The sequence below is a fragment of the Eurosta solidaginis genome, chromosome 1, assembly GCF_040869045.1.
Source record: "Eurosta solidaginis isolate ZX-2024a chromosome 1, ASM4086904v1, whole genome shotgun sequence".
NCBI lineage: Eukaryota > Metazoa > Arthropoda > Insecta > Diptera > Tephritidae > Eurosta > Eurosta solidaginis.
Window position 1 is genome coordinate 225625894 of NC_090319.1, and position 14955 is coordinate 225640848.

The 14955-nt window shown below is 41.5% G+C and overlaps 1 pseudogene; it reads right to left on the bottom strand.

Annotated features, from left to right (window-relative positions):
* Window positions 1–8017: 8017 nt before the first annotated feature.
* On the bottom strand, window positions 8018–14032 carry LOC137240010 (importin-7 pseudogene; annotated as a pseudogene).
* Between the last annotated feature and the right edge of the window lie 923 nt (window positions 14033–14955).

The following is a 14955-nucleotide window of genomic DNA, read 5'->3' on the forward strand; positions in this document are numbered from 1 at the left end:
CTCCCTCTGCAGTGCAACCTGCACCGCACCATGGGCACTGTGCTGACTCCTATCTACTTACAGTGCCCCCAAACCTGACACAAGTCCGTCCGTCATTCAGTCACGTTTATACTCACCTCCATCTACCTCGGCGCGCACAGAGGCAACACCCACACCCAAAGTTTTGCAACCTAGCCCTGCATGTTTAATGGTTAATTACTCAACCTATTTTCAATCATTCATTTTTTTTTTTTTGTATTTATTTACAAACAATATTTTTCCTTTTCTTATATATATGTCTAGGCCCTACTATTTCTACTATGCCAATGGCTAGAAGTTAAATAAAAAATTACTAAAACAATAGATAAAAACCCAAAAAAAAATAAGAAAAATACTAATTATGTGACCGAAAAACCTAATATTAAACTTCATAAATTCAGCTCTGCCTATATATGCTCTTATTCTACATGAAAATAACAAAATATTTCAAATTAATAAAATTCAGTAAAAGTAAAGTAAGATTGAACAATTGTACAACCTTTAAAACTATACTCTAAAACAAGAAAGTATCTTGTCTACAAAGTCATGTCTATAGTATCTGGACTCGAGCCAACAAAATTTGACTTGGTAAGATTTATTAATGAATAATGCAAACTCCAAAAAAAAACCCAAAAGAATGCTACCGTTGACGGTGCGCGGCGACCCACCTTAATGTTCTGTTTGCACGTATTAATACGCTTACGAGATACTCGCTAAGCTGTAGCACGTTTGCTTAAATTCCCTAAGCTTGTCTTCGCGAGCAATCCCTGACCTATCACAATTAAATAGCGGAATTTATTATAGAGAAAAAAACTGGTTTTGAGAAGGTGGAAAAGGGCATAAAGGAGAACTAAAAAGATTCACCCACTCTGACTCAAGTCAATGTATGAGCAATTATGCATGTACATATATTTTCCTCCTATTTTTCTCGCTACTAAATAATTCAACAAGTTAGCGGCGGATTAGGAGCGCAATTATTAATATATCTACATACATGTGTGCATATATGTCTCTTGGTATGATATATTAGCACTCACCTGGTCACTCCGTTGCTCCGGTACCGTCGCTCTTGAGTACCTGTTGCTGAAGCAAAAAGAACTCAAAAACATATATGCTTTACATACATTCCTCTTTTGAGCGTGATCGCTGCGCTCCATTAGCTATCATTTAACTCGTGATATTCTACACGGTGGACCTAAATGCATGCGATCGGAAAGTGCTTAACGAAATTTGCAAGAAAAATAAAAAGGTGAAACTAAAAAAAAAGAATATATGCGTTTTGTGGCTGGTAATGCCCAACGGGGCTCAGGAACCGATGCTTCTGCTTTTATCGATGGCTGGGCGGAGCCCGGGAGCAAAAGCGCTACGGGTACCAAGCCAATCCAAAAAAAGGTAACAAAACGTTAGTGAAATTTATGATGCGATAGTGGTATAACAAAAAATTGTAAGGGCATAAACAAGCAGATCTCAGGATGAGATTTTGACCTTGCATACAGGCCACAATTTATCCAAGCCCCGGTTGATTACTTGGGCCTAAGCCATGTGCTTATGCACGAAAGTGCGAGGGAGGCAAATCCCAGTAATCATCCGCTAAAAAGTAGGAATTGTTGCTTAGTGGATAGTAAGGAGAGATACTGCAAGAATTTTTATAGCAGTTCTCCACGGAATGCGAAAACTTAAAAGGAAAATGGTATAGAAGAAACCCAAAAAAAAATAATAAAAAAAAAAAAATGCAGAAGCAAAAATTAAATGAAGAAAAGTGTAAAAAAAAAATATCGTAGAGTTTACCTACAAAAGTAATCTAACGCAAAAAGCCACTTGACTTTTGCTCAAATACCAAAGGAAGAAAGTTCTAAATTAGACATAAAAAAAATAAAAGAAAGTGAGGTTTCGTACCCCTCTGTCCTATCCTAAGTGATAATTAAAGTGTACATACAATACAATAAATTATACAAACATCAACAAAAATCTTTCGAGCTGCCTTATTTGGGTTCCGGATCAATTTCCAATGTTTGGTGTCCCTTGGTGTTGTTGTTGTGGTAATGGTGGCGGGGGTTATTACTGTAGTTGCAGTTGCCGCTGTCTGTCGGGCGTCTGTCGCTTCTTTTGCCTCAAGGTTGTTGGGCTTTCTTCCAACTTAGGTTTCTTGGTGGTGGTGATAGCGTGGTAGAAGTTTTGTGTGGTACGTTTTGGTTTTATCTTGTTTTACTGGAGCTGGGCGTATTTACTTCAAGTTTGGTGGCATCAAATTACCATTAGGCTTGTGGCTTTGGTGAGATCTAGTTGGTGATGCTGTTTGGGTATGTGCTCCCGTGCTAAGCAAGTGGTGGTGTGCAGTGTGTGTAGTGTTTCCTTCGGTGATGCGATCTTGTACTCAGGCAAGTCGCCGAGGTTACACAAATCTGGAGCAGATGTATCCAGCAATCCCGTGAGATGCAAAACGTTGGTCTAAATTTCAATTTACTTTAAGGACTGCACTCGCAATATATTCGCGCACAACTTCTAGTTTGTTCCTTTTTTTTTTTTTTTAAAGAAAAATCAAATATTTCCACTAGCCACTTTAGCACTTCACTGCACAGTTTACTTTCAACTTTGGCCCGTTGTCTTCTTTCACCCCCTTTTATAGCCAATTCCGGCCTATAGACAGTCAAGTTAGAAATGAAAAATTTTCACCAACACTTATGCAACTTACTTTCGGCTTTCCTGTATTCACACGTACATGCTCACCCACACGCAAAAGGTAACACACACTCGCACGTATACAGTAGCACCCACTCACATACTCATCCGCGCATAACCTTTCGCTACATGATGCCCACACTACTTAAACAATGTTGCCAGCACTTCTGCAACACTGTTGTGGGTAGTATGCGGTTGTGTGTACATGTTGCGCGCTACTTCCAGCCAGTGTGAAGGAAAGGCCTGCGCTACAAGGATTGAAGCCTGCCTCAACTCCCGACCATTGAGCCCTGCGTCAAACAATGCATCAGACCTGGAGCCACTAACCCCAGGCCACTTTCTGGTAGGAGGACATCTCTTATCTCCACCAGAACCTGACGCCAGCGAAAACTCTGCCTCAATCATAAATCGATGGCAAAAGTTAAAATCCCTACATCACTCCTTCTGCAAGAGGTGGAAATCGGAATACCTCTCTGAACTGCAGAAAAGAAACAAATGGAGATTTCCCAAAACGAACCTAAAAATCGGGGACTTGGTCGTAATCAAGGAGGACAATTTGTCTCCAAACGAATGGAGACCCGGACGGGTGGTCAAATTACACCCAGGACCTGACGATCGCGTCAGAGTGGTCGATATCATGACGATGAAAGGCCTGATAACCCGACCCCTGGTAAAGCTCATCATCTTACCAGACAATCGCGATGAGGCAGAAGAATCTGCGGCATCCAATTAAAAATCCTTTCTATTGTCTTCCACTTCACGAAAGACCAAACTAATGAGTCTACGTCGTGAGCCGCCCAACTTATAAATCTAGTGGAATTTCAACCAGTGAACTGACAACCTTATCGAAAACAGACGGAGTAAAAGCACTTTTCGATAGCATCAAGTTGCCTTGAATGCATGTTCAAATATTAAAAAAAGGGAGAAAAACAACTGTCGGCTTTTACGCGCCCCTTCACCTTTCAATGGTGATTTAATACCTGTATTTAAAAAACTATCCAAACCATCGAAATTCTCATATTCATTAAAAACGAAAGGGACATTCAATAAGACACTTTTGAAAAAGCGTCGATTTAACAATAATAGCATCAGCGGCTAGCAGTAAAGCGGCTAGCTGGAATTTAACGTTAGGAAAGTCAAATTCAAATTCTGGAAATAATAAAGGTAGTCTGTTTAATACAAACTCTTCTACAAACACAATAATAAAAACAAACACCGTTGACAATTCCTAGAACTAATCTATATAGCCATCAACATGTTCAGTCGAACTTTCAACCTAATGTGACGTCTCAGCAAAGCAATTTTCTCAAGCAACAACGCCAGCAACAGATGCAGACATCTATTGTTTCGGTTGGAAGTTCTCGCGCGCAGCGTGTTATTCAACAACAACAAAAGCAGCTGCAACAACCACTCTCCCAACAATCCCCGATAATGCAAACACAACAGCTTTCACAAGGTGCTGTTGGAGAAATTATGTTATATAGTATACATCAACAGCAATTAAATGAGCATATAGTGAGTTACGTAAATCTATGATGACTTCTCTTGTGTTCTTTGGCAATGATAGTAGAAGAAGCTCGCTTGTAGTGCTAGATAAGTTGAGAGATTCTAGAGTATTTTTAAATATTCACCGGAATCTTCGCTTTATTATACGCACGCGATACAAGTGTTCTCCTTAAATGGGAAGCATCAAATACTACGACTCATAATATACCCATTCTTTCATCCCCTCTTTTTTTTTGTAAAATTTATCGTTGATGTAATTTTATTTAATTTTGCGACCGTCCATACAAAAACCAGACGGAGAAATAGGAAATCGGCTTAAAATGTTTGAGGATAATTAATTATTTAATATCAGAATTTGGTCTGCACCATATGGACCACGCTTACGGATTCCTCGGGACTCGAAACTTATGAATGTAAACATAAAAAACCAAACATTAGACGAACGTAGTCCACCAGATGAACAGACCGATGTCGTCGCATGCAAGGAATGTTGTCATTTGCTTGAAAATAAAGCTTTAAAAACTTGTATGCATGCAAGACGCTATCAATGCACTAGATTACTGCAAAAGTTCGTCGTAATACACAAGAATTTCGTTTGAAGGAAGATTTGAAGAAGTTAGGTAGTACTGCTAAAACACAGGAAACCACTTTCAAAAGTGCATATAGTAAAAAATCAACACAAACCGATGAAAGTTCCTTCTGCACTAACAAAGTCCTTGCAATTTAACATTACAAGAGAAGATAGAAATGTTTCGACAGCTTCTCAATCAAGAAATCACTGCCATAGTTGCGGCGACTCAAAAACGACGACATTATGCCAAAACCCGCAGACATTTCACAAACAACCACATCAACGCTAAGCCTCCTGCGTATAGCCGATACACATTGTACTGATATCAAGATTGCATGATAGGTTGCACTATTCGAAAAACGTGACAGTATTGTTATGCCTCCTCCCTCTAATACGAAGACCAGCTCAGACACATCAAAAAAAAGAATAAAACAATAATAAAGAATATAAGCGCTTTGCCTCTAATGAATGAGAGCGTACAGTGCACCGCAGTATCAACACCTACAACAGCTGACATATCACGCTTTGATGCTGTTATATGTTCACCGCAAAAGCAAATTCATCATCCCACCTCCCCGGTCATATAAACTAATATAACACATTTGCCAGTTTCACCTATTATTGATTTACCCGACGATGTGAATTCTCAAATACATTCTGCATTGGCGGCAGCGGCACCTGTGGACTTTAGCGAGAAGCCCTCTGCAGATTTGAAGCATTGGCCATGCGAAGTATATATGCAAGGCGCCGTTGACGGCTTCATTCAGTCACCTAACTGAAGAAGATTTTCATTTTCGGTGAAGATAGTGATGACGAGTTCGCAACTTGTAGTCAATTGAAGTGGACGAAATGCTTATAAATATATATACGTCACATTTCACCTTGGATGGATAGTGAAGCATTTGATGAAACCGATGCGTGACGGTTTAATTGCTAATTGTTGTTGTCTCAAGTACCCGGGTAAATCATTTTATAACAAATCAATTATTCAAACATTTAAAGACATTACCCGAGTTATTTCTATGATCAGATCATTCTTTAACATACGGTAACTCACAATCGTGAAACTACCTTAAGACTGACTATTTTTCGCAATTAACGGGTTTCTTTTACAGACTTCAACATTTACTGCATGAATAACATATAGTTTCAAAAGCTCCTCCTTTTGGAATTTTGGGAAATTAAGCAATACCACCTGAGAGGCAATCGCAATTATGCCTGACAAATTATACACCTTGTAAAACGTTACCAACGAAAAAAAAAAAAAAAACACCGCTGGGACATTACTAGTGGGACATCAAATATTTATTTTCGAGAATCAATTTGGCAACTCTCTGCGGCGTTTTTTACGATTAAGAATTTCTGTATTGGGTATTATCGGCTTAATATGCTACTGCTGTAATATCAATATGGTCGAGGCTTCAAATGATAGTAACAGTATGCGTCGAATTAATAGGAACATTATAACAAAGGTTCTTCAATAAGCACAAAACGATACGACTCAGATGGAGTTCCAGTTTTCACCTCGAGATATTATTGCTCACTTTAATCTGCCTAAATCACAACTGGAGGGTAGTAACTTTGATATTAGTTCCGTGGATGGCAGATTTCGACAAATCCAACAAGCTCGTCAAATACTACCACCGCTCTGCGACTAACATACTAAGTACACCCCAGTATACAAATTATTTCACTCATTTATCATACGATTCCAAAACTAATGTTTTTTATGCCGGTGGAACTAACAAGATTTTGAAATTGAATGAAAATCTGCGTCTTTGGCCCAGGCTCTAACTGGACCTAAATATGATGCGCCGCATTGGCATCCAAACGGCTGTCCTGCAGATGTCGAAAAATCTTTACGTAATAACCGTATTAAAATTTTCATTGTTCATTATGCACAAGGTTTGGGAGTACTAATAGTTTGCGGAAGTTTACATCAAATGACATGTGACATGTATAATCTTACCAGTTTTCCGGAAGCGCCGCAATTTTTAGATACCCCTTTTTAGCAGCTAACGACGAATTTGCGTCCACCTGTGCGTTCGCGGGTCCAGCCAAATATTCCTTTAAGGACGAAGATATTATATATGTTGGAACAACACTCACGAATGTTGACTATAGGTATGACATGCCCGCCATGTAATCAAGGCGTTTTAAATGATTTACATTATGCCGAATTGTCAAGACAGCAATCTATAATTGCCTTGTTAATTATGTTTATGGAGTTAACTCTTCAGAATACGCATATTTCGTTGTAGTGCAGAACAGATCACATTTATCCGATAAAGCTGGTTACGTGACACGTTTGGCGCGTATGTGTGTTGCGGATCCAAATTACGATACTCATACTGAGGTAACTGTTCAGAGCCTTGCAACCAAGGATGATATTGACTATAATATATTACGCGACGCAAAGATTACGAAAAATTAGCTTAGGAAACGGTTTAATTGCTAATTGTTTTCTAAAAAACAAACAAAATTTAGCAAAGCGTTTGGCGCATACAATAATTAGGGAAAATCGATATCCAGATGAGCGTTTAATAAAATGCGCCTTTGAAGAATATTTTTGCCTACACCAAGCTTGGAGGCTATGACGGAAATGCCCATTTTAAAAGTACTTGACCATACATAACTATGGACACGTAACAATACATGAATGGTCTGCAGTGCAAAAGTCCCAGAAGAACGCAAACTGATATCGCCATCATTTCAACGTATAATTCCTCCTAGACAAATGAAATCGGTTAAATCAATCGGCACAAATTTGTCCTGAAAATATAAGAAAGAAATCATAGTAAAAGGAAACCACAACTAAATTTACAATACTTACTGCTCTGCTACCGTACAACCTCGTGGATTTTTTCCTAATGACATTTCTCATTCAGGAAATGCCTTTAATAACTAATCAACAGTGATGCCAACACCCATGGCCGCAATTAATTGGCACTTGACTCACCCTGCACCATTTTAGGCCAAAAAGCCAAATGCACCAAATATTCTGGTGGATCGTTAATAGCAAATAAGACGTTGCTATTCAATGAAATACCAATTCAAAACTTAGACCAACTCGTTTACGAATGAATGTATGAGGTGAAAAATTAGTACAAGGGAAGGGGTAATAACCGATCTAACCACCAGTGTAATAATGTCCACACATTAATCCAGCAAAGTTTTGCACCTTGTTGGTGCCCGGCAAAAACGCTCTCGTCATTCCACGTCATTTGACTAGTCATTTTACGGTCATGGGTTGTATTCATAGTCACATTTGCATGGACGTGGTAAAGTTTTGTGAACAAATTTTTTGTTGGTGGGAGCCCAGGGTGGTTTATAGTAAACATCACCTAATGATATAAGTGTACATAAAACGAGTACACATAACTTTCTATCGTGGATACCAAAGAAACAGTCAGTATCATGAAGCCATTGTTTAATGAAATGTGATGAAAAAGATCCATTATTCGGCTGAGACATTTTCTCCAAAATATTCAGTAGAAGTTGAGGATTATAGTAAAGTGCTGCTATTACTACCTGTAAACACATGGTTCGTAATTCGGACGACTGCACTTCTCGGGTCAGGCGTGACAGAGCCAATTCAACAAACATCGGAATTACTGAGTCGATTTGGCCTTTGCAATGTAATATTATAACTTCAAGAAGTTTAGCAGCATGACATTCAGGGTCTTCGCCTGGATTACTCGTCAACATAGTCTTACACATGTCAAACATGGCTAGAAGTCGATTGGGATTGGAAAGAAAAGCTGGTGTATCAACAGTCACATAATTATGTAGGGCTGGCATTATATCAATAAAATAATCCACACCATCCTTTTTAAAAACTTGATAAATCAACTCCATCATTTGCCACATTTCTGGAGAAATTGTTTTGGCTGTTATTCTTTCTAATTTCAGCAATGCTGACGTAACCACGGTCTGCCTCGAGCGAGGAAGTAATGAAATGTGGGTGGTCTCAGCGTACATGCCCCACGGGGACGTAGTGGGACCACCACCTGCGATACTGGGTGAAATCACCGCTGAAGCAAGGCGGAGAGGTGTTGGCGTGATCATCGGTGCCGATGCAAATGCCCATCATAGCATTTGGGGAAGCTCGGATACCAACACTAGAGGTGAGTCTTTATTTACTTTTATTGTAGATGAGGGACTTTGTATATGTAATAGGGGGAATGACCCGACTTTTATTACTGCGTTAAGGGAGGAGGTCCTGGACCTCACCCTGGTTAGTAGAGAACTGGAAGGTCGGATATCTGGATGGAGGGTTCTCAACGAGCACTCCTTCTCTGATCACCGATATATTCAGTTCTCAGTGAACGAAGAACGTCCCGGTAAAATATCTTTTAGGAACCCTAAAAGTACTAACTGGGACTTGTATTGTAGGAAGCTGGGAGAGCTACTGCCTGCGGTGCCTATCATTAGTTCGGGCCTGTCCGAATCTGAGATAGACGTTCTGGTGGAAAACTTCACCTCGGCAAGCAATAGCGCCTTTCAGCTGTCCTGCCCATTGAAAACTTACAGGGGGAAGGGCAAGCCGCCCTGGTGGTCGGATTCTCTTGACGACCTAAGAGCGTCCAGTCGGCGGCTCTTCAACAGAGCCAGGAGGAGTAAATTACCCTCGGACTGGGAGCTCTATAAGGTGAGTCTGGGGATTTATAAATATGAAATAAGGATAGCCAAGCGAGATGCATGGCGAAGCTTCTGCGAAAACGTAGAAGGCTGCAATGAATCCGCGAGATTTAGAAAAATACTCTATAGGAACCCCGTATCTGAGAGATGATGGTGGGGACTGGTCGATGAGTAGCGAGGAGTCCCTAAGGCTTTTACTGGACAATCATTTTCCCGATGTCCCAGTTGTGCAGGGATCTTCGCCTGCATGGTCGGCGGTCGTTGGCCATGCAGAAGTGCCTGCCATTCCAATACGGGAAAGTCAGATAACCTAGGCTATAGGGTCGTTCAAGCCCTATAAGTCTCCGGGCCCGGATGGAATCATTCCTGCGCAGCTTCAAAGGTCTTTGGGGATTTCCTGCCGCTGGTTGGCCATCATATATACTAACTGCCTCAGGCTTAACTATATCCCGAAGTCTTGGCACACGGTTAGGGTTATTTTCATTCCGAAGGCCGGCAGAAGCTCTCATGTATCACCTAAGGATTTCAGGCCAATCAGTCTCTCGTCGTTTCTTCTTAAGACATTTGAGCGGTTGATTGACCTGTACCTACGGGAAAGGATACCTCGGGGGTTACTGTCGGCTTCACAACATGCGTACTGCAGGGGCAGATCGACGGAAACGGCTCTCCATTCGATTGTAAAGCAAATAGAGGGGTCCCTAGAACACAAAGAGTATGCTCTGGGTGCCTTTCTAGACATCGAGGGAGCTTTTAACAATGTCTTACCGGGGTCAATCGAAAGAGCTTTGGTGGGTTTAGGAGTCGAGGCGGCTCTGGTTGAATTTATTAGCAAACTTCTATGCGGCAGAATTGTCGCAGCGGAGTGGGGAGGGGCCATAATTAAGAGGAAGGTGTGCAGGGGCACGCCACAGGGGGGTGTCCTATCTCCTCTCCTCTGGGTTGTGGTAGTCAACGAGCTTCTTGTGGAGCTGGAAGCTAATGGTTGTCGGGTGGTTGCCTATGCAGATGACCTCGCTATCCTAGTCAGAGGCAAATTTCTGGGCGCCCTGCGCGATGTTCTTCAGGGCTACCTGGATACTGTGGCTAGGTGGGCTGATTCATGTGGGTTGGCGGTCAACCCGGGAAAAACGGAATTGGTCCTTTTCACAAGAAGATATAAGGTGCCCGATTTCAGAACTCCCTCGATTGGAGGGGTACCGTTGGTACTTTCTGATAGGGTTAAATATTTGGGGATTGTTTTGGACAAGAAACTGTGCTGGAGACCCAATGTGGAAGATCGGGCCAGGAAGGCCGCCATTGCCTTGTACTGCTGCAGAGGAGCTATCGGAAAGAGATGGGGACTCTCGCCAAGAATAGTACACTGGCTTTATGAGATGGTGGTCAAACCGATTCTGCTATATGGGGTGCTGGTCTGGTGGAAAGCACTGGACACGGCGAGCACCTCCAAAATGTTAGTGTCAGTGCAACGGACGGCGCTGATCGGTATCAGTGGCGCTCTCAGAACAACGCCTACCTTGGCACTGAACGTCATGCTGAACATATACCCAGTAGATATTGCGGGAAAGGCGGCCGCGGCAAGGTCGTTGGTCAGGCTTCGTAATATGGGATATAGACTTTCTGACCGCGGACACTCTAGCCTTCTTACCAGTTTCGACTTCATCCCGGACAGAACGGACTACTGTATGCCGATAACAGCTCCCTATACAACCTTCACCCCAGTTATTCCAGAGAGAGAGGAGTGGGGAAGAGGAATTATCTGGGGCATGGGACCGGTTAACTTGTTCACGGATGGGTCAAAGCTGGATGGAAAGGTTGGTCGGGGGTCTTTTGTCAAGAGCTAAATTTAAGCCGCAAGTTTAAGTTGGCTGATCACTGCAGTGTATTCCAAGCGGAAATTGCTGCGATTAAGGATGCGGTGGATGGAATGCTATCCAGTGCTACCACGGTTAGGGAATTTAACATCTACTCTGATAGCCAATCGGCTATCAAGGCCTTGAGCTCAACTACAGTGCGATCGAGGGTGGTCTGGGAGTGCCTGACCTCGCTTGCGATTGCATCGAATTATTTTACAATTAAGATTATCTGGGTCCCGGGCCATAGTGATATCCCGGGTAACTGTCAAGCGGATCTCTTAGCCCGCATCGGTACAACTGAACCGGATGAAGATGGCTGTAGGGACTTCAGGATCCCGCTGGCCACCTGTGGATTGCTCCTCCATAGCTGGGCCTCGAATCAGCTCAGCAAACGTTGGGCGGATACCACGTCTTGCAGGGTAGCAAGATCTTTCTGGCCGAAAGTGGATGGCAGGAGGTCTGCTGAAATAATTGGGTTCACTAAGGCTCACCTATCAATGGTCATTGGGGTTTTGACAGGGCACTGTCCCATGGGTATCCATGCGGTACGTCTTAATATACTGGAAACTCCATCCTGCTGCAGCTGTATGGAGGATGATGAGGTGGAATCACCAAATCACTTTATGCTTGATTGTCCAGCTTTTGCCAGAATTAGGCGAAAGTACTTCGGTCGCGACTCACTTGGATCTCCCGAGGATATATCCAAAGTTGAGATCGGTATCATTCGGAGCTTTATCGTTGCTACCCAACGATTCTCTAAGTAGCTGGATCTAGGTCACCGTTATTTTTGGTGTATGTGGTATCACAACGGACCTTCGTGTTGTCCAAGTGAGCTATCCTTATCAGGGCAGCTGCCACCTAACCTATTCTATCCTATATCGAAAACCAAAGAGAACGTCTCCTCATAGAAGTCTGTGATATTGTTTTGAAATATGTGACCTACTACATTAATTACAATCGGATGTAAGTTTAATAAAACATCGGGGTGGTCTTCCATAACAGTAAGTAAAGATTCGATTGTGTCTAACAATCCCATTGCCGTGATCGCTTTCTCATCTGAATTTTCTTCCGATTCAAGCACTTGACTGAAGGTGGTAGCCAAATGCTGACATATTTCCATGGCTACCGGTAGAAGTTGAGTAGTAAATGTACACATAATTTTTTGCATAACATTAGTTAGATCCTCGTTTTCGGTTTCACGTATTATTGTTAATAGTTCTTTAGTAATTTCTTTTATTTGACTCTCCACATACTGTGCAGCGTCATCATTGGTTGATAAAAATATTTGCAACCCAATAGCTGCTTCAACCTTAACTGGAAGTTCTTTATCATTTAATAATGCATGTATATTTAAACGCATAATTTCGGCTAATACTTGGGGATTTTTTAAATGAATGTCACAAAAATAGTGAAGCACCCAACAAGCACGGGCGCGCATATGTCCAGCAGGATTTTGAAATTCAGGAAAGACGTATGTGGTTAACATAGTTTCTAATTGATCACGATATATACGCTTCTTAAGTAACACATCTGCTAATGTTCCGATCATATGCAATGCACCATCCTTTTGTTTATTGTCTGCGTTTGGAGATGTTATAATTTGCATTATGATGTTCATAGCCTTGGGTAAAATGCCTTTCCGCTTTTTGCAACAAGTGTATAGTAATGACTGCGCTGCTGGAACCGGTGTTGCATAGTCTTCAAATATATCGAATTTTAATCTCAAATATTCGTGCGGATCAGTCTGCCATAACTCTTGGTCGGCATCGGTAAAAGACATAATAGGAAATATGACATCTTGAACAATAGCAACCATATGAGGTTTAATTAATTTCCAGGAATATGCGTGACTTACAGCATTTTTCAAGTAAGCCAAAATATCAGTTAAAACGCGAGGTGATACGTAAATATGATTTCGATATTGATCTAGTATTTTAAGTAGTAGTATTTCCATCCACTGCGAAAATGTTTCTTTTGTTATCAGATCTAATGGCAGTGTATACTGGGTTAAGGCGTAATAGATTTTTAAAATCTGCTTCTGAAGTAACATCGACTGCTCTGATTGGTCGTTCATTAAATTTATCATCAGCTGATATATCATTGGAAGCAGAAGATTCATTGCTTCATTAAGGGGAACTCGCTCCTCTGAACGTTTGTATTCATACGTTTTTACTAACTGATACATAGTAAGAGGGCACCATTCCATCCATTGACATCTGGATTTTGAAAGTAAATGCTAATATTATCCACAACTTGTGGCCACCGTCCGGGAAAATCATTTCTTATGATATGGTTTACGCATACTGCCAATTGAACTTTTATAATGTCTGGAGCGTGCACAATCGCATCGACAATTGATCCACGTATCATAGCACGATCTTGTTCATGGATGGAGAAAGGCTCACCAGCTTTAGCCTCATGGTCTGACCAACTGTTCGTTATAAGGTTTTTTAAATATATCGCTCCCGCTTGACGCACTGGCTGATCTACATTATTTTGCATAACAATTTGCAATATTGTCGGTACAAATCCAATTATTTTGTGAATTTGAGCCAATTGGTCTTCTGCCGACTTCCTTTGCTCCGGATTCGGCTCGATAGTAGCCCGCAACAAATCAGTTAACTTTTGGACATCCATTTCTGCCAAACTATGCAAAGTATATTACACAGATTACGGATTTGTCCAATATTTATACAAAACAAAGAAAATATCGCGACAATACGACAATGTTAATTTTCAAAACGCACCACCCTTGCCGACGTCAATCAAATACATGGTGGGAGCCCAGGGTGGTTTATAGTAAACATCACCACCATTTATAGCAAGGCTCTGCACTTTAAAATACACCCAAACAAACAACTCCAAATCTTGAGCTTTGTTTCTGAAATTTGCATACCTAAATTTGTATACCTAATTTTGTATACCTGGATTTGTATACCTAAGTTCGATATTTGTACACCGGGTTCTGAAATTTGTATACCTAAATTTGTATACCTGTTTCTAAATTTTGTATACCTAATTTTGTATGCCTAAATTTGTATACCTGTTTCTAAATTTTGTATACCTCATTTTGTATACCGAAATTGGTATACCGGGTTCCGAAAAATTTTATAAGTCACAATTTTGAGGTAATCTCGTCACTCAGCCACAACCAGATATTTTTTTTTGAAAAATAATCGACACGTATATAATATGACTTAATGAGTTTAATTGCAGGCATCATGACCCGCTACGGCCAATTGCGCAAGGCATATGAAAAAAAGGCCAGCTATTTCAAGGTCCCATGCCATTTGTGTTCGGCTAGGCATCCGATCCGTTTATGCCCAGTCTACCGTTCACAGACGCCTGAGGAACGGATGCGCGAAGCTCTTCTGGGCAATTATTGTGGCAATTGCCTCTCCATGGCGCATCGCACGGCTGGTTGCACAAGCAACGGGAGATGTCGGCGATGTGGCGAGAAACACTACACCACCCTTCACGTGGATGAGCAAGCCAAAGCCTCGAGTGAGCCGTACAAGCCGTGGAGCGTACAGGTAGAGGAGGAAGAACGCGAGAACCTCGAAGGGGCGTTATCACTATACGCCTCCGATATTGAGGCGGAGGAGATGGAACGAGAAACCACGGAGAGGGACACCTATTCTCAACCGGCCAGCATGGTCCAAGAGAGATCGGAACCACTGCCCTTCC